Source organism: Peromyscus leucopus, chromosome 17 (genome assembly GCF_004664715.2).
Source record: "Peromyscus leucopus breed LL Stock chromosome 17, UCI_PerLeu_2.1, whole genome shotgun sequence".
Classification (NCBI taxonomy): domain Eukaryota; kingdom Metazoa; phylum Chordata; class Mammalia; order Rodentia; family Cricetidae; genus Peromyscus; species Peromyscus leucopus.
Window position 1 is genome coordinate 45890098 of NC_051077.1, and position 26126 is coordinate 45916223.

The 26126-nt window shown below is 37.5% G+C and overlaps 1 protein-coding gene and 1 pseudogene across 1 annotated transcript in view; both read left to right on the top strand.

Annotated features, from left to right (window-relative positions):
• Positions 1–26126, top strand: part of Spock3 (SPARC (osteonectin), cwcv and kazal like domains proteoglycan 3) — a 355708-nt gene that overhangs the window by 88393 nt on the left and 241189 nt on the right.
• LOC114701095 lies at positions 7499–24468 on the top strand (annotated as a pseudogene).

Consider the following 26126-nt stretch of genomic DNA (forward strand, 5'->3'; position numbering starts at 1 on the left):
AATGTTCTAAGAAACAGTAAGCATCAATTGTGAATATATTTCTTTTTGATTAACTTTGAACAAAGGTTTGAATTTCAGAATGAAATCTTTGGCATGTGATACATGAAAAAATAAACAGAAATTATTAATATGTCAAAGATATTTACAAATATTGTAAAATAAATAACTACCTATATTAAATTATGTTATTAAAATGACATGAATGGAACACAGAAGCAACTAGAAATTAAATGGAGAGATCATATTGTGAATTCAATAATGGCTTTCTTCCATTGTCTCCACTATCTTGGCTGATTTTTTTTATTTATTTGTGTATATTTACTGTACATATTTGTAGATTACATGAAAATCTTGAAAATAATATTCACAGACTATCAATGAAATAAAATCAAGCATAATAAACTGAGAAGATACCAATAGCTTGATTTATTAACAGATAAATTCTTGGAACAATTAATTTTCTTTGAAACTTACTAACTGGCTGAGAGTATAGAATTATTTTAATTAAATATTTCAACTTATCTCATAGTTATAAATAGAAAATGTCAAGCCTTAAAGGAAAAGGACAGGTGAGTACTGACTCTTAGGATGCAATGCCCATGGCCTTACAGCATCAACTGCCAGAATAAGTTGGACGCAGAAGGAAATAATATGAGCTGCTAATATCTAATTATGTTAACACAATTCAACCTAAGTAAAATCATTACTGTGGTTAAAAATATAAGCTATTAGGCAGAGCCAGAGTAAACTGAGACACAGTTCATAGGGTCTTGTTCTCAATAAATGGCTGATTTCTTAAGTTTTTGTCATTGTTTATTGAAAGTGGAGGTTTCTGTTTTGCTTTGTTTTTAATCATTCAGTATATCCTGATTATGATCCTGCCCTCTAATCCTCTCAGTTCCTCTGCCTCTCCTCTCCTGATTATATCTACCCCTTCTCTGTCTCTCCTTAGAAAACAATCATCTAGGCTATGTAATAAAATAAAATATAGTAAGATAAAATAAAAAAAGCAAATCAGAATATGACAAAATAAACAATCAGAAGAGAAAGAGTCCAAGAAAGGGCACAAGAAACAGATATTGACACTGAAACTCTCTTGTTTGCACACTTGGGAATTTCATTAAGACACAAAATTGAAAGGTATTATAGACAGGGCACCTGGGAAATAGATCAGTGTGATATTGGCCATATTCCTATTCCCAAACCCTCATAAAAATCTACACATGGCGATGTGAGCATGTAATCCCACATTTGTCTGTAGAAGGTAAGGTGGAAAGCAGACACAGGCATGTCCTGGCAGCTTTCTGGGTTGCCATGCTAACTGAAAGGCTGCAAAGTTCAGTGAGAGACACATCCTCAATAAATAAGGTGGGAAATGATGAAGAACGGCATTGGAGGCATTTCTCTGTCCTCCACATGTGCATGTATGAATGCACACATCTACAGACACAAGTCAAAATGCATGCTGTTAGTTTTCTATTCTCCTGTAACAAATTCTCAAATTTAGTGACAAAAGTTGCAACTTTTAATTAAAAGTTACTGAATAAATTGTGTAAAGTCAGTTTTATGGAGCAAACCAGTAATTTTATCTTTAATAACTGGAAATATTTCACTTGCCCAGTTTTGTACCCATCTGGATAATACAGGATAATTATTCTGCATCAAAATTTTAGGTCAACCACTTCTACAATATTCTGTTTATTTTTTTCATGTAATATGTTGCTGGAATTAATGATCTGTGATTTCTGAAGTGTGGTTATTTTGCTTACTTTAGAAAGCAACAGCATTTTTGTTGTACTGTTAATATTTAGTCTCTGTAGTAGCTAGAAGTAATATCCATGCTAAATTCCTGTGTAGTGAGAATGCTGCCTTATTTTATAGAATGAATATTTGCAGATGTCATTAATGACCTGAAGAAGAGGCCACCATCATGGGATGTTCAGATGGTAGACAGTCTTAGACAATGTACAGGTGTGTTGTGTGTGTGTGTGGTGTGTGTGTGTGTGTGTGTGTGCACTGATGCTAAGGACTACATCCAGGCTTTCACTTCCTAGGCAAGCTCTCTACTACTGAGCTAAGACCCCAAATTTATATCAGTGTTTACTTTTATAGATTAGTATATTTTATATAAAGATAAAACTTATTATTAGAAGTACACTAAAACCTTAATATTTATAGCAAAATATGTATATTATTTTATAACTCATTCATTTACTTGTGCTTCTTATGTTTTGCTTGACTACAAGACAAAACTTATTTTAGATGGCTTTCTGGGAGAAAAAAGTCAATTATACCTTGGAAATGTTGAGATGTCCCATTTGGGTTAGCTGTTTTTAGCTGCTAAGTTTTTATTCTTTAATATAATATTGATTTTATATAGATGACTGTCATGTTTAGTTACAAATTGCTGGTTAAAAGGTTTTAGATTAATTACAAAAGCTTTTAAGCTGAAAAAACTCTAATTTCACTTGAATTTTTCTAAGGTTTCATTAGGTATGAGTATTGGTAATGACTGTGAACCATCAGAAAATTGCAGGCATTATATTTAATCATTTGGTAAATTTATTGCCTCTGAAGTACTAGCTGCCTTATAGTTCTCATGTTAATAGTGTTATTCATATTTATATAGGATATGCTTTTTACCCAGTAAATAAAAAATCCACACATATTAATGAAATTTATACATATATCTTCGGTAATTGTACATTAAATTTTTTGGAAACATAATTTATCCTTGGACTCAAAATTACAGAGGTCACCTAAATACCACCATGAAAATATACCTTCTATTTGTTACCATGGAACTCCCTCAGATATGAAACCAAGTGATCACAGTTTGAAATTAAGAAATCTCTGCACAATAATTCCCTCTACCATAAATGATACATCCTAACTGTGTCTGCAATTTAAAAACTGAAAGTATTCACCTCTTCATATAGCAGAATCATATTTGTATTGTAAGAAAGGTCTCCCTCTCAGGTGAGTACAGTCTTCTATATTATGCATTGTGTGCTAGTGAGTTTAGATGTTTACCCCACACATACCCATACACACTCTCCTAACAAAGACACACACACACACACACACACACACACACACACACACACACACACCTCTACCCTCCAAATCATTCCACACTCCCTCACCCTCCATACAACACCACACATCCATATTCTTCCATCCCTTGCCACATAAACCTGCAAACACACTCACCTGCACATACCTAGAATTCAAATTGGAAAGGGTCTTGGCTATGTAAAGATGAAGAGGCTGCAGAAGTGTTAAATGGCATCAGAAAAAAGAAATGAGGCAGAATAGTGGAAAAAGAAACTCCAGGAGCTGAGATTACCAGTTTCACTTAAGGAGTAATCATTCTGAAGAGCGGGCTGGAGGCCTCTGTATATCCCTAAGTACTGTTACTTAGGACTGGCATCTGGGTCATACATCCTATACCCTACACTTCACATATATCATATCCTCAACTAAAGAATCATGTGATGAAATAAAGCAGTTTTCTAGACCAGATCTTAAGAGTTTGCTATTCAGTATGTGTAGGGTGTGCTTGAGAAGCTGTGTTTCTGGAGTCATATCACATGGTATGATTATGGTTCAACACAACCTAAATACTGAGCGTAGTCCTGCCTACTACTCTCTTTCATGTGCTACTTTTGCTCTGTTGGTGCTTAGGGAACACGTTAAAAGGAAACCAGCCACTAAATAATGAATTTTGACCAAGAACCCAATACATTTTCATTGTCTTTCCTCGAACATTTGTGTAATCCTATATAATAATAGTTGAAAATTTCCCCGGTACCCGTAGGAATCCAACTCATCTGTCAGAATCCTACAGTCTTGCAGTAAGGGTGGGGCAAGAAGACTGAAGCATGAATAGGGATGGGGCTCCTGAATTACCTGAATGAAAAGACAAATGACACTTGCCCTGTGGGTTTCAGATTCATTCATGGAACATTATTTTCATGCAAATTAATGAATGGCAAAGTGTTGGCAGCTCGTGTGGAGAGTAGTAAGATGGAAGATAACTGGTCTGGTTTTGAGAGGTGCTCTGGTGAAATGATCCTAGTAGGATCAAGATTGTTTGGGGTTTAGAAATATTGAAATATTGATGGATGTCCTCACGGTGTGTGATTGCACAGGACAAAGTCCTTTTGGGGAGGAGGAGGGGTCCTGCTCCCAGAGGTGTGAATGAGTTATTAACAGTCAGATAGTTCCATAGGTCTTCCCCGAACTGCTGTCACAGATATGTGATGATTTATTTTGTAAATTTAATTATATTTTTCTAAAGTGAGCAGTTCAAGTTTTGGATAGGTAAAGATTAATGTGAATTGGCTTCTGAACTTATTCAAGGCATTGCTATTTAATGCTCTGTACACTTTTACCAAGTAATTAAGTTATCAACAGTTAATCAAAAATACTCTCGTGTGTTTCAGGTGTCTTATTTTTCCTAAAATATGATCATTTTATGATGATTGTAAGTGTGAGACATTTAATTAGTATATTTATCTTATTGAACATTTTATCTATTAAAGCTAATTGATAATTGTGATATACCTTACATTAAATAACAGTGCTTATACTTGATTATTTGTTAAACCTGTGTGTTATCCTTCAAGTATCCTTTTTTGGGAATATTTATGACATACATCCTTTAAATGCTTTGCCCTTATTTATTCATTTATTTTTGGAGAGGTAATGTGTACCACAATGTTCTTGAGGAACACTCTCAGGAGTCAGTTCTCCTTTGACAGCAGGTAGGTCCTGGGTTTCAAATGTGGGTAGTTAGGCTTAGCAGCAAGCATTTTTACTCAGTGGGCAATCTCACTGGCCTGACAGCTGTCCTTTTTCAACTATAGATTTGGTTTCTAAGTTACATTAAAAATTTACCTCTTCTGTAAATGGCACAAAATGTTCATGTATTATACAGTACTGAGTTATACCCTGGGCATAAGGCATGGAAGAGTGAAACTTTCATAAACAGAAGAGAACAGCTATGTGTAGATATAGGACAAGTATTTATGCCTTTGAATTTTACCAAGAACAGAGTAACATGGTGGTGAGGGATGAGGCAGGGCAGAAGAAGGTACATGAAGCAGAGTCCAGAAGATGGAGCACACATTCTTGTATAGGAGCTAGGTGCTAAGGATGAATAAGAAAAAAATCCATACTTTGTTGTGTTAGTATTGCTGATAAAATATAGAAGGAAAGGGATGGATAAAATGCATAAAATGTTGATGATTTAACTTTAAAGATAACATGGTTTAAAGAGAACTTACCAAGAAAGTAACTTTAGAACTAAATATTCAGGTGAGATAAGAAAGCAGAAGTGGGTTTATGGGATGGAAGGAAACTCTCCAGAGAGTAAATGAGAATGGACTGCGAGTCCAACTTGTGCCAGCCTTTTTTCCTGGTATAAGCTGAATGGAGAAGAGATAGAGCTGATTGAGAAGGAGGTAACTACAGTGGCATAGTCCATACGTTGTTGCTCATGGTAAGGATTATGGCTATTTTGTAAGACAGAACAATATTTCTCTCTATTGCAAATGATGGATGAGTGAGTGTGTGAGTGCCTGTCCGTGTGTGTGTGTGTGTGTGTGTGTGTGTATGTGTGTGTTTTGTGTGTGTGTGTGTGTGAGAGAGAGAGAGAGAGAGAGAGAGAGAGAGAGAGAGAGAGAGATATGAAAGAGAGAGATGAAAGAGAGCCTCTGTGTATGGTGGTCTTGTATCTGACAACACATTGGGTTTAACTTATAAAATGTAGACTAAAAGTAGCTCAATATAATTATTTATATAAGAGATGATGGTTGTTGGGATAGGATTTTGGACAAGTATATGCTTTTTTTATTAATTTTAAAAATCATTATCTTTTATAATGATTCTTTGTGGTTTTTTTACATCATTCATCCCAATCACATTTATCTCCCCATCTCTTCATATCTGCTCTCTTCCCTTGCAACCTCCTCCTCAAATAAAAGGAAGCAAGCAAGCAAGCAAGCAAACAAACAAACAAAAAAAACTAACATACAAAAAAGAAGGAAAAGTCTTGGCATGGAAGCTGTAGTATCACACAGTAAGTTACAGTTTGATATAGAACAATCCTTATGTTTTTATATATCATACCCCTTAGTCCATATATATTTACTTATAAATGTTCTTTGCAATGAGTCATTGATCTGGTTGAAGGCCTCTGGCTTATGCTACACCCTTGGTACTTTGAATCTTCAGGTCCAGTCCCTTCACATACTCCAGCAGATCACAGATGGGGTGGATGTCGGAGTCGGCCAACTCATAGCCCTGTTTCTGGGCCTTGGTCGTAGCTGGGTTGCTCAGCCTGCCAGCTTTCTCTCTCTGACACCACCTGGGCAAGCTCATCTGCACTGACCTGGCTAGTTTACCAACTGCAGCAAGCAACAAGAAGCAGGGCCAGTTCGCCTTCTCTTACTCCCGACAGACTCACCCCACCCCCCACCAGGGCCAGCTCTACTGTTTTGTCCTAGTGAGGTGCAGGGCCTGCTCTTAGGAGTCCTGTAGTTGGGGAGATACAGGGCCAGCTCTCCTACTCTGCTGCCCCCAAGGCCGGATCTCCCTGCTGCCACAAGTGGCAAGGAAGGGGAACATCTCTCCCTCTCCCATGCCATCACATGGCAGATGAGGGGGATGCCTGGGTGGGGCAGCTCATCTGCTCTCACCTGCTCAGGGCTGGCTCACCTGCAGCCCAGTCAACAGGGTCAGCTGTGTTTATGCTGCCCAGGTGAGGTGCAAGGCCTGTTCTCCTGAGTGCTGTAGCCAGTGGGGGCAGAGTCAGCTCTCCCACTATTGTGGCCCCAGGACAAGCTTTCCTGCCTGCAGTAGGTGGTGAGGGGACAAGAGGGCAATCTCTCCCTTGCCTATGCCACAACATGAGAGACAGATAGTGTGGCTAGCTCTCCCACTCTCATGCCTTCAGGGATGACTCACTTGCACCCCCACCAATGGGGTCAGCTCTACTTTGCTGCCTGGGGTAGGGCCAGTTATCCCTAATGCTGCAGCCAATGGGGTGTGGGCAAATTCTGCAGCCCTATCCTCACTGGACATCAACACAGACCAAGGCTGTGGCAAGACCATGAACCCAGACATGGCCCTAGGCATCAGCCCAGGCCTGAATGACACCATAGCCCCAGGTGGCAGTTCAATGATCTGTATGATCCCCAGCAGCAGCTTGGCCCTAGGACACTAGCATGGTCCTGGGTGATGACCCAGATCCTGGTTGTCTTCACGGTTCTTGGTGGCAACATGGGCCGTGGATATCAACACAGACCCCAACTGCAGTTGGACCACAGACCCAGACATAGTTCGTGTAGGCAGCCTGGGCCAGGATGTCACCAAGGCTCCAGTTGGCAGTGTAGGTCATTCAGATTGGCACAGACCTAGCAGCTGTGTGACTCTTAAATACCAACATGCCTTCAGGTAGCAACCTAGATCCTGGGCATTCACACAGCCCTCTATGGCAACAGAAGCATCTGACATCAACACAGACCCTGGCTGCAGCTGGACCACAGACATGGCCCAGGCCATAGCTCTGCCATACAACATCATGGTCCCAGTTGGCAGCTCATGTCACTCAGGTCTGTTTGGCTCAGCAGCAGCACAGCCCTTGAACACATACTTCACCATAGGTGATTGACCCAGATCCTGGGCATCCATGTGGCCTTTGGTGGCAACATGGGCCATGGACAGCCACATAGACCCAGGCTGCAGTCACATTATGGGCACAGACATGGTCTCTGGCAGTAGCCTGGACCTTGATGTCATCATGGCCCTAGCTGGCATTACACATCACCTATATCTGTGTGGCCCTGGGGCAGCATGGCCCACAAACACCAACATAGTCCCAAGTGCCAGCCCAAGCTAAGGGGCCTCTGCATGGCAACAGTCTGGATCTAGATGTCACTATGTACCCAGGTGGCAGTGCAGGCCTCTTAGAATATTTGGTCCCAGGGCGGCACATCCCTCTGACACCGACATAATCACAAGTGGTGACTCAGCCTTCGGGTGTCCACAGAGCCCTTGGTAGTAACAAGAGGCAATGTCATCAACATATCAGACCACCACAACAACTGTTGTCGGGGCTATGGACCAAGACATGGCCCTTGACAGCAGCCCAGGTTGGACCATCACCATGCTCCTGGGTGACAAGCAGACCACCCATGTAGGCTGGTTCCTCACTGCCTCTGACATTTCTGATCCACCTCTCTTCCAAGCACACGAATCTTTATTCTATCTATCTATCTATCTATCTATCTATCTATCTATCTATCTATCTATCTGTCTGTCTGTCTGTCTGTCTGTCTGTCTGTCTGTCTGTCTGTCTATCTATCTATCTATCTATCTATCTATCTATCTATCTATCTATCTATCTATCTATCTATCTAACTCCCATTTCCCCACCATGTACTCACTCACCATAATGGTGCACTAGACAGGCTCTTGGTTGATATCTGCCCACCGAGGGCAAGTGTCTGATAGGATATATTTTAAAACTAGACAGAACCAAGTAGATAACATTTTTAGGTGATGTGGGTGCCAATGATGTCATTAAATATTGAAAATATCTCAAGAAAAATAAAGTAAAGAGAAGAGGATTGTTGAGTATTGAGAACAAAAAGAGAGTATGAGAGAAAAAGAAAATGGGAAATTAAATTAAAGAAGGGAAAGCAAACAAAATTGACTGGAGCAGAAGCAGCCATTTTCTGTGGTAGTGCTGGAAATTGCACTCAGGCCCTGGCTGTAAAAAGTGAGTACTCATCTGCTAATATATAGCGCCATCTCCCACCAGGTAAAGAATACATGGTCAGTAGGGGTATCTCTCACACCTCTGAGTGAAGCTATCTAGTTATTATGAGTATGCATCTCTAGACTGTAGAGGAAAGCATGGCATGGGAAAATGACTTAAGATGTGTAGGCTATAGACTACATTTCAGTCATAAGACTAGATGAAGTAACAGAAGATTTGAAAAAGGGAGAAAAGAGAAAAGTTTCATTACTGATATACAGTTTCTGCAGTGAAAAAAAGGTACTCTTTCTTGGTTCTGAGAATAGTGAAAGACATGACGAACACACAGTGTGTTTTATTTTACACACTACATGTTAATGGGAGGAGCAATATGAGGGTCAGAGGTCAACCAACAGCAATACTACTAAGCTTAGACATACAGAACACCTTCTTTGAGGCAGAAAGCTGAGCTGGACCTTCCAAACAATGATTAAATTAAGCCTAGGTGCAGATCTGGAGGTCATGGGATGGTTCGGTTGCTAAAGGCTCTTGCCACCAAATCCGATGACCTGACTTTGAACTTCAGGACACATCTGGTGCAAAGAGAAACTAACCACTACCTGTGGTCTGCTGACCTCCACATACATATTAAGGATATACCATTGCATGCATAAATACACATGCACAAACAGATATGCAAGTATAAAATTGCTAAATAAATACAATTCAGATGTAGTTTTAATGATAGTCTGTATTTAAATCATCAGTCTGTCACTTACTCTATTAGTATATGAAAAAACATTCATAAAATGCAATTTTCCTGTCATTGTATTATCATTTCAAATATTTTCTACATTTCTGAATTATACATGTATGAGTGAAATATGTTTATAAACATATAATCACTTACTTTCATTCTTACTGTTTCAGCTGAGTAGTAAATACATAGAGAAATAATTTATTTTTCTTTCATTTAATATTATACTTCTTAGAAGCCAAAATAAAGTTTTTCCTTTGAACATTCGTCGTGTTGCTTTTCCTAGACATATATCTTAGTTTGATTTTCATGATCTTGACCAGAGGTTGTTGCTCATGTCTATAATTTAGAGTTTGGAAGGTGGAGACAGAAAATTAGGAGATCAAGATCATCCTCATTTATTGAGAACATTCAAGCCAGTCCGGGCTACATCAAAACCTGCCACACAATATCAACAACACAACACAACATGGCACAACACAGCACAGAACAATGAAAACGCTCACAATTCAGTTTACTACTGTAGTGACTGCATGACTTCTAAATCATTTATATTTTTACTATTATTTTCCTTCTGAAAACTGACAGCTTTTCTTGCTATTTAAGTACATGTTATAGGTTCCATTTATTATTACTCTAAAGCTGGCACTGTTGTTTCAAATAAAAGTCAGAGATGTTTGGAAAGACATTACAATAGTTACTCAATTGTATTAAGTTGATTATCACTCCTTAGTACTCCTTATGGCATATTGAGTATTTATTGTATTGTTTGATGTTGTTCAGAAATGGCAAAAACAATGCAGTAATTATACACTTTATCTTTCTATCTCTTCACATTATTTTATCCTCTCATAGATATGAGCAATAAGGAATGAGTAAAGAGAAAGATATGCATGAAGATGATATTGGTAGTATATTTCATCCATCTGAATCAGTGATGATATCACCACTGTACCACGGTGATGATTCCACATTGCACTACAGTTTCATAAAGTACGCTGAGATTTCATATCCCTAACCAAAAATAATGACTGTCCTTGTTATAGGTATGGAAAGTAAATTTAATCAGTGGTTTATATTTTGTCCTAATACAGCCTGGCAGCAAAGCATATGTAATAATGAAAATGTTTAGCAAAGATGTTGGAAAAAGCATTTTTTCCCCTGGCTTGTGTGTAAGTAAGTGTCTTTGGGTAATAGTTTACTCTATAGTGGAGATGCATGTGTGTGTGTGTGTGTGTGTGTGTGTGTGTGTGTGTGTGTGTGTGTGTGTTGTAGGTTACTTTTCTTTGAGGCAAAGACTCTTAGTGCATCACCCAATTTGTAAGAAATTTCAAGGCAACCATATATTGACAAAATAGTTTGGAGCGGTGACAGTTACTGCTGTGTCTTTGTTATCTCAGAATAGAACAGCCAGTTGGTAGTGAGCATGAATGTGTCTGATAACATTTACCCAAGACTAGATTTAAGAAGTGGAAAATTTTTTATACTAACATAAAATACAAGAATTCTGTAAGCTAGGATTTTCCCTCGGCAATCTCTTTCCATATTTCCTCTTATCTCTTACTCTTGCTTATCATTGGATTTAACACTAAAATAGAAAAATTAATCTCATTCACATTTTTCATCTGAAACTGGGGAAGAAATCTCTATATGAGGCTTGAATGGATCCTGACAGTTCTCCTCTAACATGATACCATGAAATTTAAGGGACAATGCAAGGAGTTGCTGGCAGGAAGCGAAATGAGAAGTGGCTAAGGCAGAAGTCTTTTAAGAAGAAGCTATTATTCTCTGTATTGTGATCTAAAGAGAGGCGTACCAACCATCTGCATGGGCAGGACAAGCAGTGTTAAAAGGAGTCATTTCTGTTGCATGTTTGTGTATCAGAGACTTATTTATGAAAAATAAATAATTGAAAGGCATACCAGATATAGATATGAGTACCTTTGTACATTATTAACTTTTTATTAAAGATGGACATCATACATTGGTTTCTGAAAGCTTCCATGCAATAATGTGGCTTCCAGACATTTACAATGTCTAGTTAAATCTCATGATGGATGAGAACATCAATTATACCCAAAAGAACTGAAAACTTTAATATTTTTGAAAAATGTATGTATTGAGTACTTACTGACTTAGTAAAGAATCAATTAATAATCTTTAAAATAAATGTATTATGCAGTATTTAAAATAACTAATATTATTAGGTTGGCTATTTATATGAATAACAATTGTTTATTTATGAAAGAATGAAATTTAAAATAATGTAAGAAAACTCAAAACCATAAGATCAGTAACTTTTGATAGGAAACACTTTAAAATGCATTCATGTTGAGATGAATGAAACTTTCATAGTTGGAAATCACAGTATCCACTAAATACTTACATATGTATTAAATACAATTAAAATTTGTGATTAATAATATATTCGGAAATGAGGTATTTTACATACTTGTAACTACTGGGAAGGTAGAAGGCTAGGATTAAATCTTCCTTGCCACTCTCAGCTACACAGGAGAGAAATACTGGCTCAATATATTTAAATAAATATATGTGGTCACAAATCTTTACTGTGCATTACTTCTTTCATAAATATGCTAGCATCAATTATTAAGTCTAACATGAGGTACAAAAATAAATCACTCATTTGTATTTTAAAATATAACAGTTGGTGCCAGATATCATAAAGGATCCATGTGCCTTGTTTTCACAACTGACCTTTAGGCATAAATGAATCTAAAGATATTTAAAGTTTTTATAACTTTGGTATGTATTCAGTATACTGATAATAACACATATACATACAAACATTTATATAATTCTATTACTCAGTTAATCCCTTCTACACTACATATATATGTATATATATATAAATTAATTCCTACTAGAATATATATCACTCTTTCAATTCTTACTGTGACCCTCTAAGATAAGTTATTATCATCCCCATTTCATATTTCAGAACATGTTGGCATCCTGTATATATAATGTGTCCAAAGTCACATAGTTAGTGGTAAACAGGAATATAAACTAAAACAGCCTGTAGCCAGAATCTATGCTATGATTCAAAATACTATTATATCTCTGTAAATTAGATGTAATTTTGAAACTTGCATCTAATATATAAACAAATCTATGTACATGATTTGGACTCTAGCTTTTTAGAATGCAAGAATGGGCCTGTGTATCATTTAATAGACATTTTAAAATATGATATTTCACTGCCACTCATTTAATATAAAGCTCATTTTCACTATTAAAGATTTGATTGTTTTTCCTAAAAATATTTACATTGACACTTTACATGGTAAAGAAGTAAAACTGACAACTGAAAGAAATCACTGTGCTGGTCGGCCTTTATGTCAGATTAACACTAGCTAGGGACATCTGGGAAGAGGGAACCTCAACTGAGAAATTGCTTCCATCAGATTGATCTGTAAGCACGTCCTTTAGACATTTTCTTGATCAATGATTTATATGTGAAGGCCCAGCCCCCTGTGGGGAGTAGTACTCCAGGGCCAGTGGCTCTAGCTTGTGTAAGAAAACAGGCTGAGCAAGCCGTAAGTAGAAAGCCTATAAGTGGTATCCCTCCATGCCTTCTGTTTTAGTTCTAAAGTCTGTGATTCTGACTCAAGTTCTTCTCTGGACTTCCCCCAATAATCTACTCTACACTGGAAATAAAAATCAAACCTCATCCCAAGTTGCTTTTGGCCATGTTTTTGTTCTATCAGAAATAGAAATGCTAACTAAGACAATCACAGCCCGCATGCCTTCAAGATTGAGTCAGGAAATGGAAATTATCCGCAGGGAGTAGTGAGCACTCAGGTAAGTTACGAGCAAATCTCTGCCCATTTCGTGTGCTGCTTTCTCGGCATAGAGCAAACTAACAAAAAGGACTGATTTCTTGCTCCAGGAATTCACCATGGTCTCATTTGCTATATGAAAATCATAAGTGAAGCTTATTAAACTTTAAATAAATTCTAGGGAAATTACTTTGGAAGTGATTGGTTAGATCATAGGATCTAGCATCCATAACGCCTATTCTTTCTGAGGAAATCTACAACCTCATGTTTACTAGTGAAAGAATTTTTAGGCTTCTTTTTTAAGAAAACCCTAACTGAAGACATTTTATAAAAACCAGGAACTAATGTTAAACACCTACTCGGGCACACATTTGTTGGAAATTCTCCCCAGATTGGCCCTGTGGTTTCATCATTGCCCTTTCTCATCCCTGTCACAACTCTGGCCAAACCACATCAGTTTATTTCTTTAACTTTTTTTTGTTTGTTTGTTTGTTTGGTTGGTTACTTGTTTACTCTTTTGAGACAGGGCCTCACTCTGTAGCCCAGGCTGTCTTCTAACTCCTGGAGACTGTGTGGCTCAGTCTCCTGAGTGATGGGTTTAAGTCATGAACCACCACACTCGGCTGTTAAGTTTCTTGAGGCACTCATCACTGTCAGAGAGCCTACATTCTCCTCTTACCAGAAAGGAATTGCTTTCCTACTTAACTCCAAAATTGCCATTACAAATCATTCTTGTGCTTCTCTGTAGTGAAAATGCAGTGGTAATTCTTTTTGCCTCTTCTCGTTCAAACATGAAATTACAGTGTACATTATGGCGATTTGTGCACCTACCATTTACTTTAGAGTGGTGATGAACTTTTCTATCCAGCCCACATTTCCAGGTATATGTAGAGATGGGACAGGTTGGAGTTGGTTGCTGATGACCCAAATAGAGGCTGGAAAAATCAAAGTGCAATTAGACATGACTTTAGCCAGAGGATATAATAGGAAAAGAAAATGCATTATAAAACTTGGAAGCCCATTGTAGAACATATTAAGTCCATCCTCATAATTCTGCTATTACAGTTCAAGTGTTTAAGAAGAAAGCCACAGAAGAGCCCAAGGAAACCAGAACCACGGATGGCAAGGTGTCTTTTTTGCTTGATAGAAAATGAATTCAATGTACTTGTAAGACAGGGCATAATGCCACTCTGATGAAGCTTTTTTGAGAATAACTAGTAATGAAAGACGAGCAATTTGTCTATTGAAGATTCAACTGTGGTGGCAGCTGGCATTTCAGAAGGATTCATTGACATTAATTTTAAAGTTGAAAATGCTGCATAAGCAATCATAAAATATAGACACAGTCAAAATAAATGAGACAATCTCTCAAAATAGATACTGTACACAAGGACTTTGGAACTTGAAAACTTCAGAACCTTTTAAAATGAAATACATAGGTCTATCTAGACACTGTTAAGATGAGTTTGTTTGATTAGTAGTGAGCTTGGGAGATAGGGATGCATTAAGCTCTAATGGCACAATGACTAATGAAAAATAAAATCATACTGGACTTATAAGTAGCTATGAGAAAAATCTTTAAATATGTGTTGTGAGTGTCAGGATGTTCTGTAAGCACTTGTCTTAGTTAGGGTTTCTATTGCTTTGCTAAAACACCATGACCAAAATCAAGTTGGGGAGTAAAGGGTTTATTTGGCTTACAGTTCTGCATTATAGTCCATCACTGGGGAAAGTCAGGACAGGAGCTCAAACAGGACAGGATCCTGGAGGCAGAAGCTGATGTCGTAGCTGTGGAGGGTTGCTGCTTACTGGCTTGCTTCTCATGCCTTACACGTCATGTTTTCTTACAGAACATAGGACCACCATCACAGGGATGGCACAGCTAAAGTACACTGGGCCCTTCCCCATCAATCACTAATTAAGAAAATTCCATATAGCCAGATCTTATAGAGGCATTTTCTCAGTTTGAGGTTCTCTAAATTCAGATAACTCTAGCTTTTATCAAGTGACATAAGATTATCCAACACAGCAGTAAAGGGCCTTCTAGATGCTTGATTTTACCAATTTGCATTTTGAATTAATTATAGATGCATACAGAAAAATGCCATAATCAGTATGGGATTTCTTTAGAAAAAATATAGCAAGCAAGTAAGACAGGGTGTTATATATTGGAAGAACTATTCAATATATTAGAGTTTACATATTTTCCTATCCAGGAGACTATAGTATACTGCTTCAAATTTTCTATCATGCTGTCCTTGATAGTAGATATTACATATAAAAGAGATAAGGTGCCCATATCTCTCATGCCACCAATGTAGAAATTTGACAATGTAGTAGGTCAAGGCTTTGTTGTAGTTTTGATACCAGATCTCCAGACTTCAGGTGGTTTTAGAGTGAGACTATTTTTATTGTCCATCAGTAGCTCCAGAATTCTCTTTATGCCTTTCAGGGTTGTCAACCAGTCTTTGCTATCATAAAAGATTATGATTTTCACAAACACCTCCTTCATACTGACACCTTTCGGAACACTACTTCCTACCCTTCCTCATCCCAGATTTCAGCAATATGTTGCCCTGCACTTACTGAAATTTCACTTTATTCACTTGAAGGGTGATTTTGCTTCTTCCTGAACTTCTGGATTCTCAGCAAAGGTCCTGAAAAAACTACCGGATCGGTGCATTCACCTCTGTGGCAGCTTCAGCTGCTTCAAGCTGTCATATCAGCCCAAAGTCAGTAGGTTAAATTATGTTGGGTGTTCTGTTGATCTCTATGTTTTTTCATTTGTTGGTTGGCTTGAACCAGGTTCTCATGCATGCTAAACTGACCCCAGATTCATCTGTAGCCAAGACTGCCTTCTCCTCCTCAGGGTTAGGATTATAGGCATGTACCACTCTGGCCGCTCTTCTTTGGTTTTCTCATGCAGTCATAATACACCATTTGTTCAAGACATCCAAGGGTAACAGTGTCCTAGACAATGTTGTTTCCTTTCTAGCATTCCATAACTTATGATTCTTTAAATCATCAGCTTGGTGATGGGTTTAGAAAATGACAATACAATGATCTGATTTGGCTCCACTTTCAAAGTGAAGCAAGGGTTGTTTGTGATTTTGTCTTTTTTTGACTGTCAGTAGAGTGACTATGGGGAACTATACTAAAACATCCTCAGATTTTAGCAATTTCCTTCCTTTTATTTTTGGATATTATGCTATAAATACACCACTCCTCCCCCCCTTTCTTCTCTCCAAGCCTCCTACACACACACACACACACACACACACACACATATATATATATATATATATATATATATATATATATATCCATGCTGTCTTTCAAATGCAGGCTCCCAATTTTCATGAATTGCTGTTACATACATAGATGTATATGTATATGCATATGCATATGTGTTATAAATGCATAAATACAACTTGATTATAATGTTATTTTTATGTATCTTTTCAGGGATGACCAATTGGTATTGACAAATCAATTGGTGTGCTCTACCTTGGAGAAGACTATTTCTCCTGGTGTCATCATTCTGTAGTTGCTTGTAGTTCTCTATGTAGGGCAGAGGCCTCCTTGACTTTCCCCTATCCATGTTAGTATATGTATTAGTGTAATCTGTGTTCAACTTACGTGTGAGCATGTCATATTGGTGAGATTTTATGAGAGTAGCTACTGAATTTACTAAAAGGCACAATCTCATAGCAAACTCCTTGATCCTTAGGCTCTTACAATCTTTCTGCTCCATCTTCTGCAATAATCCCTGAGACTTAGGTGAGGCATATGTATTGTTGATGTATTCTTTGGGACTGAACCTCACAACTCTGTATTTCAATCAGCTATGGTTTCTGTAATGGTCCCTGTCTGTAGCTGAAGTTTTATGTGTCCCACCCAGTCCACAGTCACTCAGACCCAAGTAAACACACAGAGAAATACATTAATTAAAACTGCTCAGCCATTAGCTCTGGCCTACCACTGACTAGCTCTTACATTTAAACTCAGCCCATTTCTGCTAACCTATATGTTGCCACATGTTCTGTGGCTTTACCTGCATGCCATTACATGCTGCTTCCTGCATGACTAGCTGGTGTCTCCTGACTCAGCATTCCTCTTCCTGGAATTCTCTTTGCTTATCCCACCTATACTTCCTGCCTGGCTACTGGCCGATCAGCATTTTATTAAACCAGAGTACAAAAGCATTATCCCAAAGCACCTGTCTTTTCCAAAGAGAATTTCCTTTGATGAAAAGTGGGAACTATGTTTATCTTTGGTCATAAGGACAAATATTTATAACACAGTTAAGGATTATGGCATTTAATTAAAGTGGTTTGTAGCCTCTCCTCCAACACTTGTGACTTCACTAGCTCTGTGAAGTGCCTAGGTGTCCAGTACTGTGCATTGTTTTCTTTTTGTCAAGTGGGTCTTAAATAGCATAACAGACCTGTTGCTTATCACCAAGGTTAGCATGCAACTATTGTACCCCTTAAGGTCATTGTGCCCCTCTGGCCATTGTTGTTGTTCACAGGCATTGTAGCTGGAAGAGAATCTTGGTTGCTTCTCTCTACTAGAAGCCCATGCATACTGTGGCTTCTGATACAATGAAAACTTGTTCTCAGGAAAGAGGCGTTCAAATCAGCTCCAAATCAGGCATCTCCCTGACCTGCCTGGTGTTTTCACCAATAGAAACTTACCTTCCATCTCTGAAGAGCAACCATGTTCACCAGCAAGAGCCTATAATGTTTTGGGAATGTCTTGGAAAACTGTGAACAATAGCTCAAATACCGAGTTTATATTTTTTTGTTGATGATCTTCACCCTTGGAGGGAGTATTGCCTAAGCAGATAGGAAATTATCCTTTAAAAATAATTTGTACATTCAGTAGACGCTCTGCTGACTCCACATGGGAGGCCTCACCTTCTTGTAGGAGGGAATGGGGGTGAATGGGTTGGTTGGGGAAGGCTGGAGGGACAGGAGGAGGGAAGAGGGGAATCTCTGATTGGCATGTAAAATGAATGAAAAATTTCTTAAATAAAAAGAAAGTAAAAAAAGAAAAAAATATATTTGTACATTTATATTTATATTTACATATATGTATTTATTCATAGACTGATATGTTTTAGGTAGATTGTTAACAGTATGACTTCCTATGACTTTTTAAAACTAGTATTTTAACGATTTTTCTCTTGCAAGACTTTTGGTGTATATATGGGTGTTAACATCACAGGAATTTGTCTAGGAATGATGTTTCTGATGCATAGATTTATACAAAAGTCATCCACTTTATTACAGATATACCAGATTTTATAAAGTGCTATTGCTTTTTGTTATTAGCATATTTAGAATATCCAAATATGTGATGTTTTTTTTTCCATTACTGTGTCCTCCTCTCTGTTTTATTGCTTTTATGTGTATTGTGTTCCTACCTAAGGATTACTCTTGGTAATGCTTGTGCAATGAGTCTTTGGCACATGGCTTCTAGTTTAACTGAAGATCTTTGTTTTAATTAATCAAATTGGAACATAATGATACCGAGTTTTGTTTCTGCAGTGACAGTTTTCAAACATGTTATATTCAGTCTATTGATATCTGTTTTTATCCTTTGAGCTGAGGATGATAAACTGTCGCTTTTTATTATTGTTCTTTATATATATATATATATATATATATATATATATATATGTTTATTAAGGTACACAATATTTTGGACAACACAATACCACCACATTTCCTCTCTTTTTGTCTAAAATTAAAGAAAGCTTATAACTAATACAAGAAAAACTATCCAATAAGTATATACAATATATACAGCCAAAAATTACATTAATGATGTCTAGTCCATCAACATTTGACAGATTCAGATATGTATATATATATATATATATATATATATATATATATCCCTTCAAAGCTGTCCTTTCACATTATTAATAACTACCTCATATTTTATGCACATTGATGTTTTTACTATTTTCATTCTGCTTGACACAGAAGTTAATTCTTTATTGTTCTTTAACATAATATCACTACATTTTCAAAATTTCTAGCCATCATTTCACACAGCACAGCAAGACAACCTCCTCCAAAAATTCTTTAAATTAAAAGAAGTTCATAATTTAGGAGCTGTTAGGATGGCTTAGCAGGTAAAAGTGTTGTCTGTGCAAGCCTGAGTTGATTTCCTAGGCCCACAGTGGGAAGAGAGCTGACTCCCAAAAGTTGTGTCCTGACCACACACATGCCATGGCACATGTTTTCTCACACTCATAAACATACTATACAGACACAATCATGCATTTTGAAATATGCATTAATTATATTATTACCCAGATCCATGTTTTATTTTGCTATTTTAATTTGTAAAATTCTTTTGTTCTTCCATCCTGAAATGTTCTGCTCATCATCTGCTATTCTTTGTCGAATTCATGAACCATTCTTTTTTATGTAAAGGGTCTGATAGTAAGCATATTATGGTTTGTGATACATACACTTAGGTTGCTATTAGACATCCTGAATTTGTTACCAAAGCACCTCAAGGAAATAAATAACTAGATGAGCTTAACTTCATTGTAAGAAAAATTATCTAAACAATGTATATGTCATATTTGGCCCCAAAGCTATACTTTGCCAGCCTATGCTCTATTATACCACATTAAATTCTTCACAATTTCAATTATTGCCTATCTATGTAAATGTCATATAACTATTTATATAAATTCAAACATAGCATATTTCTTACTATTTTATAAATACATCCTTTATTACATTGATGCTAGTACCTGACATTTCACTGTCCACATCAATTTTCATGTGTTTGTCTTAATTTTTCTCTTGGCCTGTCCATTGGTGTGTGTTACATCTCGCTGTGAATTCTGATCTTAATGGAAGCTGTAACTTCAGGTTGTAACTTTTCCTTGGGCACATGGTTAGCATAGGGATGCGCTACCCTATTGAAAACTAGGTTCAAAGTATAATAAATAAGTTTAAGACTTATGGAAGCTGTTCTATTTCCAGTTCCTCATTACCTCTAGAGATATTGGCCTTCAGGTCTCCCAAGTGAAAATTTAGTTTCCTAATGTCTCTTCTAAAATGTATTATACTTTCTATTCCTACTGTTACGTATAGACTTTTTAAACACACTTCATATTTAAATATGTGTGGAGATATATATATATATATATATATATATATATATATATATATATATATATACACCATATATGAAGAACAAACATGAAAGGAGACATGCGCTGAACCTCTTGCAAGGGTTCTTGTATATTCACATTGGCTGGCAACATCTCTGGGCTTCTGGCTTTCCTATACAAGTCTTAAAACTGGGGAAAGGCTGCTTAGACTATCTGACCTACACAGCCGTTCCACTCCGGTTCTCAGGCATCTTTTCACTCAGTAGAGACTGGCATTGTCATGTGAGTGAAGAGTGGCAGATAGCATCAAACATTTCTTCAGTGGAATGTCCTTTTCTCAAGGACTTGACCTTAGAGTACTGGCTTACATTTCAGTGCTTCCATTCTTTCAAGGAGATACTTTACATAAGTTTTGTTTGTTTGTTTGCTCTTGTTAATTGATCTATACTTTCTCTTATTTGTTTTAGAGGATAGTTATATCTTCTTATAAGAAGCTTAATGTGAAGGTCAACTACACTTTGAAATTAGTGTGTAATGATATCCCACCTCCATGCCTTCATACAATTTTTTTAATGTTTCCTGCTTATGTTTCTTCATTTTCTCCACTGCTCTGTACCTCAAACGTTCCTCAAAACCACATTACCACATTCTTCCTTTTTTACATGTGTTAGTAGTGCTGTGTGTATTCAGGTTTGCATGTGTGTGTGCATATGTATGGAAGCTCAAACTTGACTGGCACCTTCCTGCATTCATTTCAATTTTTGTTATTTTTAGCAGGATCTTTCACTGAATCTCGAGCTCACAAATTCCAGTCAGTTAGTCTAGCTAGCCAGTTGCCCTGGGTAGTTCATATCTCTGCCTCCCAAGTGCTTCAAGATACAGTGGACTCCGGACTTGTGCCTCCCTTTTGTTGTAGGCTCTGGGTATTTGAACTCCCTGTCTTCATACTTGTATAACAAACAAGTCACTCATTGATGCCCCCCTCTAGTATCTGTGTACTTCTTTTTGATGGGCTCAGTTTCCTGCTTGCTTTAGACACTGGGAAACACTAATTGGGGGAATCATAGCAATTCAGGCAGAGGTCATTCATTCATTGTCTCCTTTACGTTCATCAGAGCTCCTGCTGGTAGGGGCCCTTCCAGAGGTACATCCTGCACTTGGCTGAGTACTCTTGCAACCCACTCCTTTCCTGAACCTTTGGCCTAAAGGCAGGCAATAAGGTTCAGCGTTGTTTGCATGGTACTGGTCAACTTGATCCTGCTTGTTTCCTTTATTCTGTCAGTCACTCCCATGTTACTCCCGTATGCCAATGTTTCTTGGCCTATCATTTCAATCTGCTCAGATCCTGACAGATATGTATTCTCATCTTTAATCTGGTAATTAAAGGGAACATTGAATCTATGACTAAGGTAATTAATCTTTTACCCAAAACTCCCAAGTTTTGCTTCCATGGTCTTGTGCTTGATTGAGAGTAAAATCCAATATACAGTGAATACGAGAAAGATTTCATCAGAAAAACCCTCCAAATTAACATGCACTCTAATATAGATTGAGTAGGAACAAGAGGAAGACAGGAAGGAGAATGGAGCTGACTGCATCGAGAAGAGTCAGTGTTGTTAGATGTGAGCCTAAGTGGCAATGCACTACAATAGTAAGACAGCAATTAACATGCACCAGCAGGGGCTAAGTGCTGGAGAGGAAGCTTAACTAGCTTCCTTTTGTCAGTGTCTCTGACTAAGTATTTTTCATTCCTGCAACAATTGGGCTAAGATTTGCAGAGCTTCCCTTGACACACTGACCTTTTCACATTGATTCTTTGTACCTGCTGCTAAGATACAAAATCTATATAATCAAGCAGGCAAATCACTTGATACTGGAGTAGCCTGATAATAGAGAAGAAAAACCTTGTTATCGGGTGTCCTTGGATGTGCTTCGTGTACAAAGACGCCGAGCAGGCCTACGCACAGATACTTTAGGATTTACACTTACCCATCGGACATGTAACTCTACCCTAAAGAGTCCTGTTGAAGGGAGTTGGGCCAACAGATAAGTAAAGCTGGAATGCTATGAACCTGTCCTTGGTGACAGCACAGGACATTTTTTTCTGTTCCTTCCGACACATTTTTTTGTGCAGTTTCTTCCAATTCTCATTTCTCTCCTATTCATACACCTTACTTGACAGGGCTACTTGAATCGCTGTCTGTAATGGAAATACAAAGATTATAAAGCACCCTAACTTCTCTCTCTCTCTCTCTCTCTCTCTCTCTCTCTCTCTCTCTCTCTCTCTCTCTCTCACACACACACACACACACACACACACCTTTGACCATCCTCTCTACCTCCTGTTGGAGACTGCTTATCATTTAAGATACTAACAAGTACACTTTGACTAGATTCTATACATTAATCGGAAATACCGGTTGCAACTTTCATATGGAGATAATTTTGGTACAGGGATATCTAAATTATAACTTGTCATTATTAATACATTTGTAAATTAACTTCAATATCTTATTTTTTTTGAATTTTCCAAAAATCAGTTTTTATAATATTTTAGAAAGACAATTTTTTTAGTTATAAAGTAATTTTTTAGGTATAAAGTATTCAAAGACATTTTCTTACATACTATTTGGGGAAATTATATGATTTTATATTTGATGAAATTATATTGCTGGTATTTTTTGTTAAGCATAAAGGTCATAAAATATGTATATTATCTTATCAGGCTGATATATCTTTTCCCCATAGCTTTAACCAACTATTTTGTTAATGAAAAGACTTATTTTTTATGTATTAATGTGTGGCGATATATTGTGTATCCTAATAGTTTGCCTGAGGATCAGAGGACAGAACCAGTCACTAGATTAGACATAGAGGTCAAGCAGTGGTGGCACACACCCTTAATCCTATCACTGGAGAGGCAAGGCGACACTGGAAGCAGAGCAGGCAGTGGTGCCACACACCTTTAATCCCAGTACTGGGAAGCACACATGCCTTTAATCCCTGGAAGTTACCTCAGGGCAGAGAAAGGTATATAAGGGTGAGGAAACAGGAACTAAAGCAGTTCAGCTGAGACTCTTTCAGGTGAGGACTCAGAGGATTTCAGTCAGAGGATTCATGGAGTTGGTGAGAACTTTACAAGCTATCTTGCCGGGAAGTGCCCAAAGTCAAAAGAAGCCAGATAGTGCCTCTAGATGGCTGGGAGTTGATTGAACAGACACTGGACGAATTAGATCAAAAGATGAGAGAAGCTGGAACTGAACCATACGAGGGAAAGAGGAAAGTGGAATCTCTGTGGCCCATCTTCAGAATCCATCACCAGAAAACCTGATATATCTTCGATCTCTTTTACAAGAGGAAAGCCACAAAGCAGAGAACTCTAGAATACTGCATTAAAGAGGGCTGTGCAGACAAAAACCCCATTGCAAAGTGGGAAAAGCAGGGCTAAGAGGATCTGTGCTGCCTATGCTGCATCCACACTCAGGACGCCAACTTCTGGACCAGCTGCATTTGCCGGGTTCCCAAAAGCAAGCTGCATGCAAGTGGGTCGGTCGCATCATCATCGAGTGCACGCACTTTGGTAGCTGGAGTTGCTCTGGCTAACACCTTGACTCCTCTGCATTCTGGACTTTGGGCCTTGTTAGCTCCTGTCTAGTGGGCCACTCCCCTCTTGGAGCATCTCTACTTAAGAGTGGTGCCCAGATAAGAGACACGGAGGGAGCATGGACTATACAGGTGAAGGCTTTAGTGTTCCTTAGCTGAAATCTGTAAAAATAAAACTTTTAGAAACCTGTTTAAAAAACAAAAACAAACAAACAAAAAATCGCACGAGTTAGTCACTTTAGAACACTTCCCTCGGGCAGATGGCTGAATTTTTGACTTCTCTCCTGGTGGATTGTGGGCTCTCCCTATATCCCCATCTCCGGCTGCTACCACACTAGGTGGTGGCTGTGGCTTGCTCTGCTTCACTGATCTTTCAGCTTTTACCCTAATCTCTGGCTCCAGGTTTATAAGACCATTTTAGAAATTCGAACAACATGTATGTGTGTATGCGTGTGTTATATATGTGTCTTAATGATCATGTGCACACCTCTGTGTGCTCTTATCCAGTGACCCATCACTTCTCCCACCCCCAAACTGGTTTCCTGAAGGCGGCTCATAAAAAAATGGCAGCATGTTTATTATCCATTTTTAGGAATCCAGAAATAAACTCCAACAACAAGATAATCTTAAACATTTATGATACAATTTTGAATGAATCTTTTGATCTTTTTATGACACTTGTGTTACAGGGTTACTTCACTCTTTTTTTTAAGCATTTTTACTGCATATGAGTGTTTGTCTGCTTGTACATACGTTAATCATGTGCATGTTAGATGCCCACAGAGGCCAGAAGAAGGCATCTAATACCCTGGAACTAGAGTAACTGATGACTGAAATCCTGTGTGGGTGCTCGAAACCAAACCCAGGTCCTCTGCCAGACAGCAAGTACTCTTAACTTTTGAGCCATCTCTCCACCTCCTATTATGTGTTTTCTAATAATGAATTGATGCTAACTGTGGATAAGCTGATACATTAAATGGCAGTGTCTTAGAGGACTATCATTTAAAACTTCTAATTTTTATTTCAAAATAATAAGACACTGTGTAGAAAAACATGCTTTATAAACCATCTGGAAATGACTCTGCAAATTGGTTAGATAGCACTTAATAGAAATCATGACCTCAGTTTGTAGCTCATAATATTTGACCAAGACAGGTTTCTTATAATTAGAGTGTGAAAATACACTCTCACTAATCACAAAGCATTTACTTCACCTTATAAGTATGAAAAGGGATTAGGCCGAGTGTTTAATTTATGAAAATCTGTCCAGAATTAAGGTAGCATTGGAAAATACATTTGCTCAAAATTATTTTAAATTCCTGATGCATTTGTTGCTTCTTTTCTTCATTTAATTAATTTCATTAATCTACACATATACTATATGTAATCACATTTGTAAATATATCATTTATTCAATAAAGAATAATTCATATTTATATGTTTGGACATATTTGGTGACTAATACCTATTTTCAAATACATGATATATGTGTATACCTTTCTGAACATAGTGATTTATAACTATTTGTAGTAAGTACTCTAAATGATGACAATTACTTTAAAATATAAGAATATTAAAAATAAAATTGGTCATATAGCACAATAAACTGAACAATTTTGTTCAACTGTATTGAACTCAGATGATACTACAGAGCTGAATAGTACACTCTCAAAATATTGAGCCCAATAAAAGCAGTCTGAATGAACAGTGACCAAGTTTTAGCTCTAAATCATGTCTGTGGTAAAGCTGGGTTATTTCTAAAAGACTGTGTTGTCTTGTGTGATTTAACTGCAGCATTCATTCTGAACATAACATTTACTCTACAGTGTGCATAATGTTATACAACAAAACACCCATGACTGACAGCTTTCTGAAATACTATGGCTCTGATTTAGACTGAGGCATTCTGTATTGCTTCCACAATTCATGCAAACTTTTCTACTCTTATAAAATCACAGTGGATAGTGACAGAATATAAAGTTTCCTGATATTTTTCTATTTTCATTTCTCCACAGAAGGGTGAAAAATTATCTTTGTGTTGTATTGTATCTG